Source organism: Mesocricetus auratus, unplaced genomic scaffold (genome assembly GCF_017639785.1).
Source record: "Mesocricetus auratus isolate SY011 unplaced genomic scaffold, BCM_Maur_2.0 Super-Scaffold_100024, whole genome shotgun sequence".
NCBI lineage: Eukaryota > Metazoa > Chordata > Mammalia > Rodentia > Cricetidae > Mesocricetus > Mesocricetus auratus.
Window position 1 is genome coordinate 26,812,119 of NW_024429205.1, and position 22,020 is coordinate 26,834,138.

Genomic DNA, 22,020 nt, shown 5'->3' on the forward strand with positions numbered 1-22,020 from the left:
AATATCATATTGCCCATTTATTATGGAATTAGGGATTTTATATATTAAAAAGTCATGCTGGATGCTTGTGTTATATCTTTTGAAAACAACATAGAAAGGCATATGTGACTTCATGTTACAGAAAACATTTTATTTGGAAAATAAAGAATAGCTAAGATTTTAACAGTTAAATCAAACAAAAATATTCACTGTATTATATACTACAAGCTGAAATATAAATTTGGCTTTGTATTTGTTCCTTATACAGAATGGGGTGTGGTGAGTTCAGAGAAGGGTACTAAAATGCCTGTCCATCACCTAGATGAAAGAGCACTTCATTCAGCATCTCCTCTATGGTACAGATATGCTTGTTCATCCATATATCATCACAGACACAGGTCCCAAAGCAGCTATGGACTTTCCGGTGGGAGTGAAATAATTAAGACTTGTTTCCAGATACTAGCATTTCCTCATAGCGAGAACAATATTGATAATCGTGATGAGGATAACAAGTTAGGCTGAAAATCCGTTAAAGAAATTAAGAATCAATTAAAATGAATAAGCTATGAGCAAATGGTACATGTAACATAACCCATGTGGTTAAAAACTCTCATTAGGAAGAAACATATTCATAAGGGAATAGATTTCTTTGGATTGGTGAAACAATAAATATAAACCAACTCTGATGACCAAAGAAACATTTTAAAGCTTTTTTAATTATTTTTCCTTGTGTGAGTATATGAGGTGTGTGTAATCACACCCAGCTTCCCATGGAATCTGAGACTTTGAACACATGTTCCTGGCATTTGGATTTCTAGTCCACTTTTGATGCTACTGTGTTTGCCCATACCTAGAGAAGAACATGTTTCACTTTCGGGTCCCATCTGTATGTAGTCTGACCTCCCTCTACCTAAGACTTTTCTTTAAGTCTCTGATCTAAAGAGTGATGTGCCTATTTGTTTTGTCTTCTGTTTGTTCGGCATGGCTTTCCGCCTCGTAACCTATTACAAGGACTCTGCTTCAGCCTCAGAATTTGTGGAATACTTTGGCCAATAGCTAAATCAGATTAAAACTTAGAAATAGATAAAATGTACATGACAAATTTGAATAAATTCTGAAACTCTAGAAACGTATACAACTGAACACTGTGATCAGCATAACTTCATGGAGGAAGAAAATGGTAAACTCATTTAAGAATATTTAAAATGTAAATACTTCTGAAAAAGTGGAAGCTCAAGAAATCACTAAGAAAATGCAAAGTGCCTGAGTTCACTTTGTATGAAACAGGCATGGGTGCAAACAACTGGAATCGTAGGCCTCGGTAAAGGATTTAATACATCTCAAAATAAGGATATAAGTGTTAAATTCCCAATACATAAAAATGATTAATGTTCAACAAGTTGGAATTGTTGTTTTAACCCTGACTTGCTTACTACCGATTGTATACATGCACTGAAATCCCATTTTATAGCACACTAATAGTATATCTTAATTATGAACATGAATCGCAAGGGCAATACATTTAGGAATTTGTAATAAAAAAGGAAGAAATGGATGAAGCTAGAGGGAAGGGAGGGAGCAATGGAATGAGAGAGCAGGGAGGAAGGATAAATAGGAATACTTACTAAAAGCATCACTCCTTAAGCCCAAACAATAGAACATTTTCAGTAGTGCTGTTTCCACAGTGTCTGGCAGCTTTAATACAAAGCTAAGCAATTAAACTTAAAATAGGTATATAAATTCCCCCAGAGAAACAAACCTTAAGACTGATCTGTCAAAAATAATAAAAATAGAACTTTGTCATTCAGTCAGCTAGGACCCAAAGGAAGTTAAATTAGAGTAACAGATGAATGTGTTGCCTTCAGCTGAGAACATTTCTGATGGTGCTAATTATCCCTTGAACACAGGCTTGGCTTGATGCTAAAAGATTGGAGGAAAGGCTGCCAGGTCCAGAGACTGTGTCTGTACAGGCCCCAGGAATCTGCAGGGTTGAGTGGCTTCCTCCTTCCAATTTACCACAGGCCATTTACAGTACTGAATAGCAGTAGGGTCCCAGAAAAGATGTTTGGCCTCTTCCATGACTACAAGCTCTCAGAAAGAACAAGATCCGTCAGTTTCCCCCAAAATAAAATGCACTGTTTTTGATTATTGGTTGGTAAGATAAGTGTCCAATCTAGAAGTCTTTGGCTGTAACCCCTCTCCTTGAGTTAATCTGGAAAAACAAACTCACTAAGAATGTTCACATATCCGAGAGGGTGCATTCAAGGCTGCATTGAGGTTGTGGAGGGCAAAGCACCAAGGGGTAGGGGCCAATACCTTTGCTGCGATTGCGTGGTTTTGAAGATGTGAGACACAGATCAAGTCAGAATGTCACTTGTGTATATGTCATGCTTTACTTATCTGAGTAAAACAGCCTCTACAAGTAAGACCGTGTCAAGATGCCCAAACTCGAGTCGGTGATCTCATAGTATTCCCATGTGATTCTGGATCAGACGGGAGCAGACTTTATCCTAACTGTTTAACAAACTGGGAACTCCAAAATCAAAGGTTCAGTGTCTAAAAACTACTCTGTGAGATGTCGGGCTTAGAGTGGCGTTTGTATTCAACGTAAACATCTCAGGAGATGCACTTCAAAGTCCCATGAGTGACTTAGCCCATTTTCTACTGTATTAAATATGTTGCCACAGACAACTCAAGGTACTGTTTTGTTTTGAAAGACTTTTCCTTTTACCTGTTTACCTATGTGTGTCTGGGGCTTGGAAGTCTGTGTACTCCTTTACAGACAGAGAAGAAGCCATCAGATTCCTATGGGTACAGTTACATATATTTATGGGATCCCTGCTCATTGCATCATTGTCCATTCTGAACTCCAGTCCTCATGACTAAGAGCAGCAATCACCCTTAACCAAGAAACAGAAATATCCATAAGATTGAATCTACCCCAGAGCAGGAAAACTCTTTTCAGGTACCAACTTATTCTGTTATCTATGCAATGATCTTTAATATAGCTAACTCTTACTATCCTTATTATTACCCTTATTTTGCATATTTACAAATATAGAGATAAAATATACTAACTGTAGTATACGGAGATAACTTCATGGTTCACAGACAACATAGAGATGGAGGAAAATTTAAATGTAAGTAATCTGGTACCTAGCTGTCGGTGGTGGAAAACTTAAAAGTTGTAATTTTATTGATGCATTATTTTTTTCTCAACCTGTGTGACACCTTCTACGTATGAACGCAGTTTAACTTCTGCTTAAATGATCTTCATAGGACACTTCTTTATCAAAGCTGTTTTAATTGAATCCTATGGACTCCTTTCTCTCTTTATTACCCTTCTCACAACCAAGTTCTCACAAAGTAGCCAAGTTGATCTTTAAAAAAATAAGGTCTTCTGTACTCTAAATCCTTACAGAGTACCTATAAATCTTTCAATAAAATTTGAATTCTTTAATCTAGTATTCGAAATCTGTCCCCACACATTTATGTGTTAAGCCTCCATTTTTCCTTTTTTGTAGATAAGCCCAATTTCAGTTATGGTATTGAATAGCTCAACTGTCCCTAAAACTGTCTTATGCTTCTGTACATTGCAGATGTGATCATGCCAGAGAAATACATATAACACACATCTTTGTGTGTTTTATGCTACACGGTAACACACCTGGATTAATGGATTCACACTAAGTATATGTTGAAGAGCTGACCGACTGACAGAATGCTGTGGTGGATTCCTGCAGCTAGATTTAGTTAATTTTTTGTAGAAATTTTAAGGTTCTCTATTATTGTAAATGTATTACAAAGTGAAAATAAAGTGACACAAACCTTTAGGAGTAGAGTAAAAAGAAAGTGACATTTTTGGTTGGTAGCTACAGCATGACCCACATATCCACAGACATGTATCCTTATCTTGGGTTTAGAAAAGCAACTTGATGTATTGGTGACTTCAGTAAAGTTGGTAGCCATCAATTAAACACACATGGGCAGTGGCAGCCAAACGTCAAGCATGAGACATTAAGCCATGGATTTTTATGTGAAACCAGGTTCTAGTGATTTTTTTAAATAATATAGCAAATAAAGCTTGCCTGAAGATCAGAGTGTAGAGATAAACCACACACACATAAGCTACTAGTTAGCCATAGGAGACAGGCAGTGGTGGCCACACCTTTAATCCCCGCATTCTACAGACAGAGGCAGATGGATGTCTGTGAGTTGAGGGCTACATAAAATTGAATCAGTCTAAAAGAGAAACATAGCTCTCACCTTTGATCCTAGCACTTGGGAAGATAGGCCTTTAATCCCAGCAGTAGAGAGGAAATATAAGGCAGGAGCCCAGTGCAGTCTGGCAGAAGTAATCTGAGGATTCATGAAAACAGGATCACCATTTTAGGCTGAGGTAGAGGTTAAGAGCTAGTGGCTGACTGTTTTGCTTCTCTGATCTTCAGCATTAACCCCAATATCTGTCTCTGTTTATTTTTATGTCTTTTTTTTAGAAACATTCTTCTTTACATATCCGTCTCCCCCATTCCCTGGCCCTCCCAGCTCCCATGCTTCCCACCAAACTCCCCAATCCACCCACCACCCACTCCCCAGAGATAGTGAAACCCTCCAAGGTGGATTATCAAAGTCCATCCCAATATTTGGGGAGGGACCAGACCCTCCTTTCCATATCTGGACTACAATAGTATCCTTCCACTGGAAATGGGCTCCCCAAGTCCATTTATGGCCTAGAAATTAACCCTGGCTCCACTGTTAGAGACTGTCTTGGCCTCCTAGCTGATACGCACATTCAGCGGGCTTGGTTTGGTTCAACACTGGTTCCCCTGCTTTACAGCTAGGGTCTGCGTGCTCTCATTAGGTCAGGTCAACTGTTTCTGCAGGTATCTCCAGTTGTCTTGGTTCATTTGATCATCTCTCCTCCTCTCCACAACTGGATTCCAGGAGTATGACTCAGTGCTCAGCTGTGGATGCCTGTTTCTGCTTCAATCACCTACTGGGTCAAAGCTCTAGGAATGGTAACCAAGGTAGTCATACATCTCGTTATAGGGGAAGGGCATCAAAGACAGCCTCTCCATTATCCATGATACATCAGGTATTTGACAGACATGACTATTCTATTTCATGGCCTCAGACTTGTAATCCTGCCATCTCTACCTCCTTCAGCAAATCCTACAGGTGTTCCTCCCACAACCATCTACTGTAAGCATATTGGTGACTTCCCTAATTGCTTTAAGAGATGTTCTATCCAGTAACTCATGGAAGCAGAGGCAGAGATCCACAGACAAGTACTGTGCTAAGTACCAAGAGTCTTGTGGAAGAAAGGAAGGAGGGATTGTACCAGTCAGGGGGTTCATGATGGAGAAACCCAGAGACAACTGATGTGAGCTTGCAGAAGCTCATGGATACTGGAAAAATAGTGAGGTAGCCTGAATGGGACAGACCTATGATGTGGAATGTTCCTCTGTGTATATGTTTGTCTTATTGGTTGATGAATAAAGCACTGTGGCCAATAGAGCAGCAAGATACGTGGGACTAGGCTATGAGGAAGATTCTGGGAAGTAGGCAGAGAGGAGTCATCATGTGATCCCAGGAAGTGACATAGCTGGGCAGAAACTGCCACTAGATAACCATAGCGGTCTGGTAGTCTGTAAGACAGCAGGAAGTGACATAGCTGGGCAGAATCAGAATATAAGCAGGGACAAACAGGAAATTCCTCTCCTCTCTGCAGAGATGTAGCAGGCAAAGGAGTTGCATGTCCAGCATTCACAGTAAGCCATGTGGAAATACTTTGATAGAAATTAATAATTAAGTCAGAGCTAGCCAAGAAGAAACCCCATTTCCTGGCCAACAGATCCATAAATAATATAGTGTCCACGTGCTTCTTTGGGGCAAAGAAAGGCAGTAGGACCTACCTGAGCCAAGAAAACCTCACATTACAGACCTGGCTCTCTGCATGTGTGTAACAATCATGTAGCTTAGTCTCTTAGTAAGGCTTATAACAGGGAGAGCAGGAACTTGCCCTGGCTCTTAGGTGGCTTTTGATAACCTGTTCTCCATGCTCAGTTACCAGGCCTGCCTTGATATAAGGAGAACAGCTGGGTCCTCTCTCAACTTGATGGTCAAGCTTTGTTCAAGCCCATGGGAGGCCTGTCCCCTTCTGAATGGAGATAGAGGAGGAGGGGATGTGGAGTGGGGTAGATGGGGAAGGGGAGGGGACAGGAGGAAAGGAGGGATGGGAAACTGGTTGGTATGTAAAATAAATGAAGATAATGTAAAAAATGAAATAAAAATTTCAGTAGGCTTTTGAAATTCAGACAAAGAACGTCCAGATCTGACATTAATGAAACTATTGTAATGAAATTACTGTTGAAATATGTCAGAGTTCCTCATGACTATTGGGAAATATGTAGGAAGGTTTAAATATTTCAATAAACAATATTCATAAGGAAAATTTTAGTTCAAATAACAAAGTATAAATAAGTGGCAGATAAATCTGTGGGCATGCAGATGAGATCGTGTGAGGATTGCAAATGGAAGCCCTAGAGGCAGCGCCACGCTGGCACCTGACTCTTTTGTTGTATTGTTCTGAATACTGTGACAGACACTTTGTCTAAACATGACAGTGTTTCATCACCTTCATGAGATTAAAGCTTCCTTTCAAACCCTGGTGCCAACACTGTTCAAATATGTCAGCAAAGTAGAAAATTTAATAAAAGTCCCTGAGGGGTGAGATGCCAATTAGGTCTGAAGATGCCAAGGTTTGTTGTTGAGTTTGGCAAAACAGAGTCCACTGGGGCTGATGCAAACAGCAGGCTTCTTAGACACTCCTTTATTCTCTCATACTGCCAACTTTGGGGGACTGATAAGTTTCCTCCTCTTTCTTCTCCTTGAAGGAAGTGGACAAGGATGGGGTTGAGGATAATGTGTCACACATCAAAACAGGTATCTTGAAAGTTTAGTATGGCCTGCTCTTATGAAACAGGCTTCAAAATAAATCTCAAGCAGGTTTAAGACTATTTATTTCACTCAATGTCTTTTACCTGGATTTTAAATAGAAGGATTTGGTGTCATAAGTGTCTGTTATTGGAAGGGCAGAAGAGAAGTTTCTGCTTTTCAACCTTGCTCAATGTGTGCGTATGTATGCATGTGTGCACGTGCATATGCGCGCGCGTGTGTGTGAGTGTCTGTGTGTCTGTGTGTGTGTGTGTTTATGTTTGTAGTGCCATAGCTTCTCATCTCTTAAGGCTGCTTTAATCATAAATAGTTACTGTATGGATATTTGCATAGCAGAGTTTTGTTTTGTACAGAATAAGTGAAAAACTACCATTATTTTCAAAACTTTATGTTAGGTATGCAGAATAAAATTTATAGCAATAATAAACAAAATATATGAGCCATATTTAGCATTTTAGAAGAAAATAATTTCTTGAAATACAAACATACAATGAGACAAAAACATAGAGATTAAAAAATAGATTCAACTACAAAAATTAAAATCAGTTTTCTTCTAAAAATCTCTACAGTCAAATCCCAAGCAAGTATTACAGCAGATGGCAAAGTGTACCGCCTTTCACTGAGAAGTGGTTAATATCCAAATTTAGAGGCTCGCTTTCCTTAAATTAATACAAAAAGATCGCAGAGATCAAGGAAAGCAAGGCATATGTAAAAACATTTCACACAAGCAGAAATTCAGATAGAAAATAAATGTATGAGTGGCGTTCATTTTCAGCTTAAGTATAAAACATTAGAGAGACATGTTATTTCACATCCACATAATGGAAAAGTTTATACATTGCTAATTGTGGGAGAAAATAAGAGATGATCAGTACTTTCATATACTGTTAGGAGAAATACTCTTTACTGCAAGAATTTTAGAGGGATTTTCACAAATTTGGTTAAAACCGAGTATATTATAAGCCAAGAAATTTGACATATAAATCTATAGAATTAGAAGTATAGACTGACTATGCAATACACAAACTGCCATTATTAAAAACATCATGAAAATCATGCAATTGCCCAGAGACTGCAAAATGGATACAACGAAACAACCACTCAGTGGTTCAATTCAAAGGAATAAATGAGCTAAATCTTTTTAGATCCAACATTGATAAATATTGAAACATGAAAAAAGTCATTGTGAACCTGTATCTCCAGTGGTAGAGAATTCACACCAAAAAGCAAAGCAGTGGACTAAACCATATTCATCAACTTTATATGCATGTTTTCTTCTGGAAGGAAAATTTGGAAAGGGGTTTGCAGAGAAAAGTAAAAGACTATCACTTATTTTATTGTTTATTTTGCAGTAGGTTAATTTAAGGCCAATATGATAGTCTGTTTATCTTGGCAGATTGAGAGGAATTAATACAATGGTGTTATTATGCTGATTAACTTTTTTCCTGAAATCAATCAAAATTGAGCACATGCACATGTGGTTTATACATGATCTGTCTAATCTTAAAGAAATAGAAGTAATTAATAACTGTCAAGTTATGACTTCAAGTCAAATCTAACACAAAGTAGAATTGGTGGACAAGGTAGTTGCCATAATTTTGAGACCACAACTGTTTCTGACAATTTATCATCAAAACTTGACAGACTGGGCCTTGTTGGATACTTGCTGTGGGTTTGGATTTTGAGACAGTCTTGTTTAGTAACACAGAGTAGCTTCACACTCTTTACTTTCTTTCCTTGGCTTCTCAATACGAGGATATGCGTGTTCTGCCATACCTGTCAATGATCTAAAAAGTTTAAAAAATAATCTTACTTCACCATTTACTGCTCATTGTTTTATCTTGCATTGAGGGGTATAGATAATAAGTAACTTAGAGTTTAGATGCTTCAAAAATGAAACTCAACTTATAAAAAGGATGAAATATGCAATTCTCAAAGAACTGCAACTCTCTTGGCCCTTTGATTTGCAGCCCCAGCATGACTCATAGATTGGCTTCATCAGCTGCTTTTGAATTTGTGGGCCCCAGGAAGGAGCCTGCATTGTGAGGAAACTGAGAATTTTCCATTTCATCATTTAAATATGGGCAAGCAATCTGACCCGGGATTACTCGTCTGTCACTGCTCACTGGTTTTATTTGCTTTTTCCTACTCGGAGCCCTTTCAGTTCCTCTCTGAACATCTTTGGGAAATATTACTGTGGTATGCAGTCAACCAGGAGAGCTTAACTAACAAAGAAATGCCTGGTTTTATTCAGAGATGAAAAGCAAGGAGTTGCATCAGTGGCCACGATGTGAACCAGTTAGCCGGAATAAATGGTGACTCTAGACTCATTTCCCAGCTGGCCCAGGGATGGACATGAGATTTCAAAGGCTTGGTGGGAGACAGTGAATTTCAGTTCAGCAGTTCGGTGAAAAGGTAAAAAAAGGGAGAGTTGATAATTGAGTTGTTCTTCAAAATCTGCCTGTGTCTTTTTACTCCAGTGTTTTAAAATGTTGTTTTTCTAAGTTTTGTCTATTTGTGTCTGTGTAAGTAGAATTGAGTAAAACAAATGAAAGAATGTTGTGTTAAATGAATGCATTTGATACCCTGTATACAGAAAGCAGAACACAAGGGTCAAATGCTACCCAGATCTCCAGGTGGTGGTAAGTTGTGGAGTTGTAGCCATCTTTTGTTCTAAAAGGCACAGACACATCTCAAGAAGACTAATATTTCTTATTTCCCATGGACCCGCACAACGAGTTTATTTTAAATTCATTCACTGGGCAACCAAGATAACTGCAAAGTAGAGAGAGTAGATAAAATTCGAGAAAAAGTGTAAAATTAGAGGAAAAAAGTACTGGACTTATTTTGTTGTTTCCTATATTCTTGCCTTGGTCATTCAGAAAGTAGCAGGCTGAGAATTACTATAAGAAGATAGAAATAAAATTATACTTGTAATTTATTATATAAAATCATCCTTGAGTTATGTAGTAAGGAATTGACAGGTATGATTTGTTGTGGGTTTTATTATGACATCTCAATCTGGATATCTTGGAAATATTACACGATGAAAGAGAGAACAAAGCAAGAAATCCATAAAAACATTGTTCTTTCCATGGTTCTTAAGGTAATTGTTCATGAAGACTAATCAAAAGCACGGACGCTCTTTTTTAACTCATTTTACTAGATTTTCATATAACCACTAATTTCAATGTCCCATTTGACACACGTTAATGTTTGTCAGTGGCAGACAGGAGTGTATTCATTGGCTGCATGGACACTGATTGGGAAGCTGCATGAGCTAGAGATAAGAGAATCTGTTTAACTCAACCCAGTGATTGTTTCAGCAATGTGCAAGAAAAATAAGCCATACGTAATGATTAAGCTACATTTTTTTTATTTTACTTGATACAGTGTGGGAAAGTTAGGCTTAAATTAGTTGTAAAAGCCAAATTTGAACAAAAATTTTCACTCATAGCAATATAGTGCAATACGGAGTTGATAGACAAAAATAATTGAAACAATGTTCTACATTGTAGCATACTCAACATTTTTCAGTGTTTAAACATTTTACTCAATATGTCCTTATTATGCAACTCTAGAGAACAACATGGGACAAGTGAACATGGAGTTAGAAATAGAACCAAGACAAACTGATGAGGAAAAAGTGGACAAGGAATGTTAGTAGACACAGGAGTGTAAGGGTTATTAAATGGATAGTGACCTAGTTTTCCAATTGAAAGGGGTAACAAAGTTAAAGAGAAATTCTCAGTAGGTATTCTGAGACCACTGAGCATGTTTCTTGCCTTTTCAGCAGACTAATCATATTCTCATATGATAGCAATATTTTCTACTTAAACCCAGGAACAACCATATGCGAATAGTGTTTGCTGTTTTTGTGCTCGAATAATAATAGATCAAGAGAAATCCGGGGACAACAACAAAACTATTGAATGTCACCTTGACTGTTATTTTAATTTTACCTAAGCTAGCGAACTGAAGAATTCTATGCCTCACTATTTACCTCAAAATCAGCTTTTATATCCAACCTGCAAAGCACAAAGACTTTCTGCAGCTTAACTTCTTAGGTACGTTAAATTCTTCATTATTCTCTTTATCAAGAGTCCATTGTCAGTTTGGCAGGCTACAAAATGTTCTGCATTGATCCAGTTCAGTGGCTTCTTACAATCCTAATTAACTCCAAATCATTTCTCTCCCATTTCGTAGAGGACTTTATTTATCGAGAAAAACATTTCTTACCTTTTCAAGAATGTGAGCTAATACATTTTCCAGACACCTTACTCCTTCATGAATGGCTTTCATTTATCACCCAAAGACAGTGTGCCAACACAATGCAAGGTCAAGAATTCCTTAACTCACTACATTTAACCCAAATACAAATTCAGGAAAATATGCATTTTGTATCACTTTCTCATCAACACTGTGAAATCGGGTCATAGATCGTGGTGAGAATGGAATTATGCAATGCAATGATGCTTTATATTTCCAGTACCTTCTCATTTCACAGCCTGACAACAATCCTATTATGGCACTTCATAATCCAAGACAGCACATTCCTGATAATTACCAAGATAGGACTTTCTCTTCACTTTCAGTTGATACATTTGATTCAAGGATCCATTTCATTTCCGTTTTTACGAGCAGTTCTGTGATAGTTAGTGTTCATAACACCCTCAGCAGTTTTACTCCTGGTTTGGTTCTTTTCATAAAGACATTATTTCTATAATCTGGAGGCACTTTTAGAATGGAATTCTACTTTCCTGATGTTCTCCTTAACACATAGTTGGTGCTGTGGCAATACAGGAAAGAACAAATTGCAGCAAGAATTTCAATCTTACCTTCTTGGATTTCATTTTTCTTCCAACAGGCAGTTATCTAGGTTTTATTATTTTTTTTGATCAGCACATTTCTTCATCAACCATAATTGCATAGCATTAAATCAGATTGCTTCCTCTCAATCTTGCGTAGCTTCAATTCTCTTGTGGTGGCTTTTGTAAACCATTATATTTGTAAAACGTACAGAGATCAGCACTCAGGAAAAAAATATTGCCTCAAAAATGACTTTTCATCATAATGTACCTTAGCATTGCACAATTATGATAATTTAAAAGCATATAGAGCTACATACTAAATGAGAAATATTTTCATTAGAGAAGAAAGGCTAAATACCATATTAAAGTAGATAGCATTTTCACAAGCAACCTGGCCTCTATAGAAACTTTGGATTTAAAGAAGGCTTCCAGCAAAGCTCTGCAAAGTAAATAGCAGTGCTTGGAAGGTCAATTTATTTTCTAATGTAACATTTATGGTGACACTTCAAAAGCAGGTACTGATTGCATGCTTTGATCAAATATATAATTAACTGCAATCCTATCTAAACCTAATAGATGAAAGTAGACAGAAGTAGAAAACTCTATCAATTTTGATTCTGTTGTGACTTATTATGAGAAATGGACATAGAAAATGAATAGGAAAACTGTGTCGTCTGATACTGTTATGTTGTTTACTGCATTTCTTCTTGGTATTTGTCCACACTGTCTTACTTAGATGAAGCATGAAAGCAGTAACCAAGCATCATCCTTTTATTATAATGCTTAATTTTCACTGGGACAACTGCATCCATAAAAATCTTACTGGCTTTACCAAAATCAACATATGACCACATTCATAAAAAAGAGATAGCCCTCTCACTGCTACTTCCTGTTGTTAAATCGGACTATATGCATAGTTTTCAATCATTCATATTTTCATAGGTAAAAATGAGATAATTCACCTCCTGGAGTTCTTGTTTTCTTTTACATATCTAACTTTCCCATAGTTTATCAAAATTATACATTTTTTCTGGATACCATTTAAATCAAACTGTCTCTATGAAGGCTTCCCGAACCAGCTTCTTCTACACAATCCTTCTTGTGTCATCTTTGGTAACTAGTTACGGCTCTCCAAAATCTTTGTTTACACAAATATGGCATCCCAATGTCTCCTTAAACACCTGAATTCCCTGCATGAGCACACAATTATCTGTTTCTAATGGAATTCAGAAGGAGACTATTATTTGGAATTGATGTTGGAGTCTTATTCACTTGTCCATACTTCACTGCTCACATTGAAATTTAGGATGCCTTTCCATTTTGAGGTCCAAGAGTTCCCAAGTCTGGAGTGCTTCCATAGTCTGAACAGAGGCATTGGTCCTCACACACTAGCGTCAAATGCTAGGACTGGATTAAAATCCATAAAGCAGAGGAAACACAGATCTGTGAGATTCATGTGGAGATACTAGAAATGATAATTGCAATCAAAGTAGTTACTCCTTCTTCTTCACAGGCCTGTTGTATACCTACCAATGACTTCTAAGTATCTGGTATATATGAAATTCATATTTTTCCTTCCATAAAACAAGATTTTAGTGAAAATGTAGGTTTGACACATGTAATGGTGGAAAGTGAAGTTTTATTCACTTGATGTAAAAATGCTCATTCCAATTTTAGGTTATACAAATTGAACAATTTTAGTAAGATAACTTTGATAGGGTTCTGTATTTGCATTTTAAATGTTTATCAGTGCTACCTTTTTGCAAATGATTATTTATAAGGAGTGCATGCAGTTGATAACAAAGGCCAAATAACAACATAGATTGTAGTATAAATTGACCCTGTTACCCAAAACTAATATATTACTTCTATCCATACAGATATCTTCTGCCAAGCACTGGCTGAATAGCATTAGGTGCAGTGTAGTGCAGGAGTCACACAGGAGAAGGAACACATAGGTAGAGGCAAACCATCAACAACAAATCTGATATCAGAGCGTTTGCCTAGGTTTAGAATCCTTACACAAAAATGTTTTCACTTGACCTTTTAATCATCAGACATCATGTTAAGGTTTTTGACCCTATCCTTGTCAAGCAGTTTCTTCTGTGGGATTGTTGAATTGCTGTAGGTGAGAGGAGGTTATTTAACTCACGCTATTGGGTCTGTACTGCGAGCAAAGAACCTCTAACTATTTACTACCATTTTATTTTTGAAGGTTCTGAAAGAGAATTGAATTATGTCTACTTTTTGGCTTGGTTCCTTCTTCAGTGCTTCCATTTCCTGCGGTGCTACATTGAAACCCTTCCCAGTATGGGACCTAATTTAGAGTTACTTTGTTTTCCTGATTTTTTAAATAATGATTTGCTTTACAGCTAATACAGTTATTTGAAAGCTCCACAGCTGACTCTTAAATAAGACTATGCTTTTGTGTGTTCCAGGCCTCAGGCTAACATATCTCTTCTGCGTTTTTCACAATTTCAATAGTTTTAGTCCTTCATTAAGCAATTTTAAAAGTGTCCAGATTCTGATTGCCACAAGGTGGCCCACCTGAGGAATTTTATTATTGTATCTCACAGATATTTCTACTTACAAGTCACATCAGAAACAGAAATAGGATTCTTGGGATGTGTTTAAGAGCTGTAATTCCGGGACTGGATAGATGACTCAACAATTAAGAGTGCTTATAGCTCTTACAGAGGACCCAGGTTTGTTTGCCCTCACTCACATGGCCATTTATAATAACATATAGATCCAATTCCAGGAAATATTATGCCCTCTTTTGGCTTTCATGGATCCTTGAAAATATAGTGCAAACGCATATATAAATAAATAAATAAACAGATTTTTAAAAAAGCTGTGGTTCTATGTTCTAAGACTGTGGCTCTTTCTCAGGATACTATTCTAAACAATATGTATGAATTTATCAAATATGATATTTTGGGGGGAGAAATTTTAGTGACCTCAACTACTATTAGGTCATTTTTCTTGACAAAATCTAGTACACATTTCAGCACACCCATCCTCATCTCTGAGCAATATTCAGTTGTGGAAGGAAAACTGGAGATACAAATGATGTAAAGTGTTCCAGGTAGAATATAGTACATAGAAGATGCAGCCTACTTGTCAACGCAGAAGAAATAGCACAGCAAAGTAAATTCAAGGAGCAATTCATAAATAAGTACATGAGTAGATATATTTGTATTACTTTAAGAGTAAATCATGTTATACTTTTATACATAGCCAATTCTGTTAGGGAGAAACTTTGCTTTGTAAGAGATGATAAAGAAGATGCAAAGAGGGCTGCTACAGATGTAAGTGAGCAGGTGGTGTTTCCTTTGAACCAGGATTATGTCTGTTCATCCTAAAACAAGGCTAATGTCCTTCACCAGATGAATGGGTAATGAAAATACAGTGTGGACACACAAGGAAATACTATTAAGTTACAGAGAAAAATAAAATTATGAAATATGCAGGTAAAGTGTAGGTAAATAGGTGGGCCTAGAAAAGACTATATTAAGTAAGGTAATGCACACTCAGAAGCACAAATGCCACATTTTCTGAATCACAGTAGGTGTCTATCTCAGATATAAGCACAGCTACCACCCATCAGAACCTCAGAGAAAGCACAACAGGACTCACTGCAGAAATCAAGCGATCATCTGGTGTCAGCCATCATGAATACATCTACATCATAATACCTGTGTTTTGGCGCAGGGAACATCCTGGCAGACTGCATGGAAAGAATGTAAGAGCCAGAATACCAGGAAGTCACTGTGGAACTATCGTTCCTCCTCATGGTTGCACAAATGAAGGAGAACAATGGCAATATCAATGAGAATGTTAACATTAAAGGGAAAATTTTTGAGTTCCAAATCCTAGATAAAGAAATAAAGGCAAATAATTTGACTGCAGAACCCTCGGGCGTCCCTGAAACCACATGCACCCCAATGACAAAAAAGGACTCAGCATACGTATGCATGCACACCTATATATTTATGCAATAATAATAACCAGTGAAAGAAAGGTTATTTACTTGGTAGGGGCACAGGTGAGATTAGAAAGAAGATAACTGAAAGGGCCTCAAGGAAGAAAAAGGAAAAGGAAAAGTGATGTAATTCTATTTCAACTAAAGTCAGATTAAAAATAAAATACATACAGGACTATTTTAAAGACGGCAAGAAAAATTTCTTTTTTGTTTGCTTGTTTTGTAGATGTCTAAATTCCAGAGGCTTTATTACAGGCCATTATAGATATTTCAGGGTATTAAAGACCTTCAAAATACTTAAAACTTTATTCTGTAGGCAATGAACTGACATGGGAGAATCTCGAAAAGGAGGTCATGTTATCCATCCTATATTTTATGAGATAAAGGGCAACTGATTTGTGGGAATGGTGTTAGATAAAATTGAGTGTAATGGAGCAGAATAAATATGACATCTGGGCGATGAATTCAATGAGGGCTGAAAATGGAATTATTACATAAAAGCTCGAGGAGATGGCTCAGCAGGCAGATTGCTTATGATGCAAGTGTGAGGACTAGGGTACCAATCTATAGGATCCACAAAAGTGCTGGCTGGGTATGGTGCCCTGCCCACATTAACAGGATGCAGAAGGTGAGAGGGGAGGCCCAGGATAAGCTAGTTTGCTAGACCACCTGTGGGAGGTTCAAGTAGGAAATCTGGCCACACTACAGAAGATGAATTGTGATGCCAAAAGTCACCTGGCACGAAGATCTGGCCCTAGGTACACACACTTGAGTGTCCCAATAAATTCACCTTTATACTTTTGAACACACACACGCAAAGAGAGAGAGAGAGAGAGAGAGAGAGAGAGAGAGAGAGAGAGAGAGAATGCATATCCTCAAGTCGTATCCAAGTAGGTTGCAATGAATTGCTGAACAGAAAATGCCACAACAGCAATGAAGGAGAAGATCAAATGTGACTCTGAAAGTACCAGTAAAGTTATCTGGAAACTGGAAAGTCATGAGCAATCAATTTGGTGGGCAAAAATGCCGAATTCCAACTTCTGGGGCCTACTGAAATTAAACAGTGTAAAATTAGACTCAAATAGAGTGCAGATCTGGTTTGAACAGAAATGAGGAAAATGGATAACGGAAGTGAATCATTGCCCACGTCATGGAAGCATCTGGTTTTGAGTATGGAAAGTCCACATTTACAAATTCCTTTTGCTGGAAAGTTGAATAGAAATGAAACCATGGAATAAACCACATGAAAAACTTACCCTCTCATTTTCTTTCACTCAGTTGATAAGACACCACAAATTCTAGGTCGATGTTCCTAGGCAGAGCATGATTAAAACCATGGGAAGCCTCTGCTTTGGTGGCTGATGCACTCTGCTTCGGTGAGGCAAGAAGCGAGGCATGCCTCTGGCCCTCTACTCAAGCAGGAGTTCAGAAGCTGAGAATAGGTGGAAAGTTTGCAAGGTTATTGACAGCTGTGTGTTTATTTGCTCCTGGAAAACATGCCTCCTCTCAATTCAAATATTGATCTACAACTACAGTGTTCACCAGTGGTGTGCATGGTGAGCTCACAGTAAGAATCTCAGTCAACTAGAAGAAAAAGTGGCCAACTAGACGGTAGGGATTGTGTTCATTTCACATAAAATGGAAATCAAACTTTTCTTTCTTTTCTCCATTTATTTTTTATTAATTTATTTTTCCTTTTTTATTTATTTAAACTAGAAACAAGCTTGCTTCACATGTCAATACCAGCTCCCTCTCCCTCCCTTACTACCCAATCCCCCATCCAATCCTGACTACTCTCCAGGAAGGGTGAGACCCTATATGAGGGATCTCCAAAGTCTGTTATATCACCCAGAGCAGGGTCTAAGACCTCCCCCATGTGTCCCCCGTGTTGAGGGATGTTCCAAACCTATGGGACACTTGCAGTAGTAAGAGGAAAGTTGATAACACTAAGTACTCATATGAAGAAACTGGAGAATAGTCACACAAGAAATTTAACAGTTCAAATGAAAGCTCTAGAACAAAAAGAATCAATCTCACCATGGAAGAGTAGACACCAGAAGATAACCAAATTGAGGGCTGAAATCAATGAAGTTGAAACAATGAAAACAATACAAAGGATCAATATAACTAAGAGTTGGTTCTTAGAGAAAATCAACAAGATACACAAAATTTTACTCAAACTTACCAAAAGGCAGAGAGAGAACATGCAAATTAGCAAAATCAGGAATGAAATGGTGGACATAACAATGGACGCAGAGGGAATCCAGAGAATCTTCAGGTCATACTTTGAAAATCTGTACTCCACAAAATTTGAAAATTTCAAGGAAATAAACAATTTTTTGGATAGATATCATTTACCAAAATTAAATCAAGAACAGATAAGCAATTTAAACAGACCTATAGCCCCTAATGAAATAGAAGCAGTCATCAAAAGTCTCTTAACCAAAAAAAAAAAAAAAAAAAAAAAGCCCAGGGCCAGATAGCCTCAGTGCAGAATTCTAGCAGAAATTGAAAGAAGAGCTAATAATACCAGTACTCCTCAAAGTGTTCCACACAATAGAAGCAGAAAGGACATTGCCAAACTCTTTGTACAAGGTTACAATTACCTTGTTACCCAAGCCACACAAAGACACAACTAAGAAAGAGTACTACAGACCAATCTCCCTCATGAAAATTGATGCAAAAATATTCAATGAAATACTAGCAAATCAAATCCAAGAACACATCAGAAAAATCATCCACCATGATCAAGTAGGCTTCATCCCAGAGATGCAAAGATGGTTCAACATAAGAAAATCTATCAATGTAATTCACCATATAAGCAAACTGTAATGGAAAAACCACATGATCATCTCACTAGATGCTGAAAAAACATTTGACAAAAATCCAATACCCCTTCATGATAAAGATCCTGGAGAGATCAGGGATAACAGGAACATACCTGAACATAATAAAAAGCAATACACAGTAAACCAACAGCCAACATTTAACTAAGTGGAGAGAAACTCAACGTAATTCCCCTAATATCAGGAAGAAGACAAGGCTGTCCACTCTCTCCATATCTCTTCAATATTGTACTTGAAGTTCTAGCTAGAGCAATAAGACAACAAAAGGAGATCAAGAGGATACAAATTGGAAAGGAAGAAGTCAAACTTTCACTATTTGCAGATGATATGATAGTTTACATAAGTGACCCGAAAAATTCTACAGCTGATAGGCACCTTCAGCAAAGTGGCAGTATACAAGATTAACTCAAAAAATCAGTATTCCTGTTTACACAGAAATGCAACTTTTCTTGAAGTATTCACATTTATGTAACTGGTCAGCAACACACAAAATCACAGCAGGAAGAAGCCAAAGTGGGCAGCATGCCCCATCCCTAACCAAGGAGCCATCTACAATTGATAGCTGCCAGGAAGGAAGAAACCCCACTTTCTTTAATGGAGTGATACTGGTTGTATCAGCTACATGCCAGGACAAAGCTCTAGACTCAGGGATAGTTGCTCAACACAAAGCACACTCTCACATTTTTTGTTGTTTATTTTTGTGCATGTTTATCTGTTTTTTCTTTTTTATTCTTTCCTCTTACTTTTTAAAATTTAAGTTAGAAACAAGTTTGTCTCACATGTCAATCCCAGCTCCTTCTCCCTCCCCTCCCCTTCCACCCTCTCCACCAGTCCCCCCAGTCCCCCACCTAAACTCCACTCAGATCCCCAGGAAGGTTGAGGCCCTCCATGGTGGATTTCCAGAGTCTGTCATTTCAGAAAGTAAAATAACATGAAGGTGGGTTCACAGGAATCTGGGAGGAATTGAGGAAAGTTAAAGAATATGATCAAAACACACCAAATGAAAAGCATAAAAGAAGAAACCTGAAAGTACAAAACGTATTTTTAAAATTCATTTCTTTGATACTCTTTAAATAATGCAGCAGTTTCTAGGAGAGACAGTTTCACCACAGAACTTCAGGTATTCTGACTTTTATAATCCTTCTGTTCCTTTTCTGTGACAAAAACAAAACAAGCAAACAAAAACAGGCAAGATGTCAGTATTTATCTTATATTGCATGCATGTATGTATGTACATAAATATGTATATAACAATAATTATCAAAGAAAAAGAGGTTATTAGTTTGAGAATGGGACAGGGTTGGGGGGCTTGGAGTGAAGGTACTTGAGAGGGGCTGGAGGGAGGAAACAGATGGGGGAAATATAATTACATTTTCATTAAAATGCATTCAAAATGAACTTAAATAATACAGTAAAACATTCAAAATGTGTAATAGCATGCAAGATTTACATTAAATAACTACTTTGAAATATATTTTACTGTATTTTTGAAAGTTCGAGTTCAAGAAAACAGTGTGTTTTCCTGCAAATCTAGGTAGAATAACTTTGTTTTAATAAGTCATATTTGTACAACTGATCAAATGTCTTTAAGTATATATTAGCCTTCCTAAAATGGAAAAATGCTAGAAATTCCTTAGTTATAATTTTGATCTTTCGGTTTGATGTGATTTTTTAAAACAGTGAATTATAAAAATAGAAAGATTATATTTGGTGATTGGTGGAAAATTAATGACTATTTTAAAGCCTCGCTGATACTCCTTAGTTCAACATGGATTTAAATACTTCAGTGAGTGTGTTGTTACACAGATGAAAACGGGGCAGTATTAGATAAGAACATTTGTAATAAACTGGAATCTATTAATCATATTCTTTGTCAAACTGTGATTTGTAAGTAGCTATGTTATGTTCTGAAGGAACACATTTTAGTTAGGCAGAGGGCTGTTTTCATTCACTGTAGATTGCCTGGTAATGCAAGCCTGATGTGGAGGGATGGAGATGCCAAGCATCTTGCAATCAAGGGACATAAGTCAGCTTGCTGAAGTAGAGAAGGGAGAGAAGGCAGTATCTGTGTAATGGGAAGTGTTCACTGAACATTGCTATTCATTTACTAACTCTCTGCAATATCAGTTAAATAATATCTAAGATTCATTCCAGCCCTCCACATCCAGTGGCTCTAACATGATTAGAACATAAAAACAAAACAACAAACAAAGTAGCAATATCAAAAGAACCAGAATCCCGCAGAAGAACTCAAAGAAAGCAGAACAATTACTGTTCAATTCAGTCTTGGACCATTAATACTCCTCCTGCGGAAGTAAACCATTAATTTTTTTACCTTGACAATTTTCAGGGAGACATTTTTAAAACTACTGCTGTGGAACTAATAGAGCACAGAGCAATATTAAGAACTTTATTGTCTCATCAGCAAAACTAATTCTAGATGCGGAATTTTATAATGCTGTCTGCTGGAGAAGTATTCCTTTGAGGCTATATGGACTTTCAGATGTCTTTTGCTTTTTTGTCCATGAAACCTATTTTGGAGTTAGTAAATGACAAATATTCAGCAATGTGATGTTCAAGAAATGACAAAATTACCCAAAAGGCAAAAACAGTTTCTCTCTCAGTGAATTGAATCATTCCTGTTAACCTGTTTTGTCCATGCATGCACTCCGTGAGACTTGGTTTTAGGCCCCGTGTAATTGGAGAAGGGGAAAACTGACCGGGGTATCACATTCTTTAGCAATTCCTGAAACCAGTGCAATCTGACAAGATCATGAAAATGTTTGAATATTGATTTAGCAACCTCATAGTTATTTTTGTTCCAAGAAATTGAGAGGTTGGAATATATTAGACATTCCAGAATAAGAGGCAATTATGTTCCCAATTGTATATTTGTGTATTAAGATCTGGATGACACTGTTTTTCTTTGATATTTCCAGAAAACAGCTTAAATTTCTCCTATAGTCTCTTCTATACAGACTTGTCTTAAAATTTCTTTGTGTTTACTCTCTCCCCCTTTTTTGTGTTTCTTTTTCTTATCCAGTATACAACACATACCAGACAGTGTTATAACAGAGCTCCTCTTCAGAACTGATCACTTGTTAACAGATAGTCCATGAACGCCTCTGTCTGTATATCTAATCTTTTGTGACAAGAGGACAGAAGAACACAAGGAAAGCAAGAGAAATCTATACAGACATACCTTCCTAAACTGGTTTTCTCAAGAGGAGGTAGCATGCCTGGCACCTACAATGCCATAAACCCCTGTCGTGACGCACAAGTAAGTATACACTTCCCTTGCTAAAAAAAAATCCCAGAGTAAACATCAGTCACAGCAACCAAAGATAATCTGTCCATCTGATCTGGTGTTAATTTTCAAAATTGCATAAAATTGCAAATATAAGTAACTTGGTCCCTTCAGGCAATTTAGTTTGATTAACAT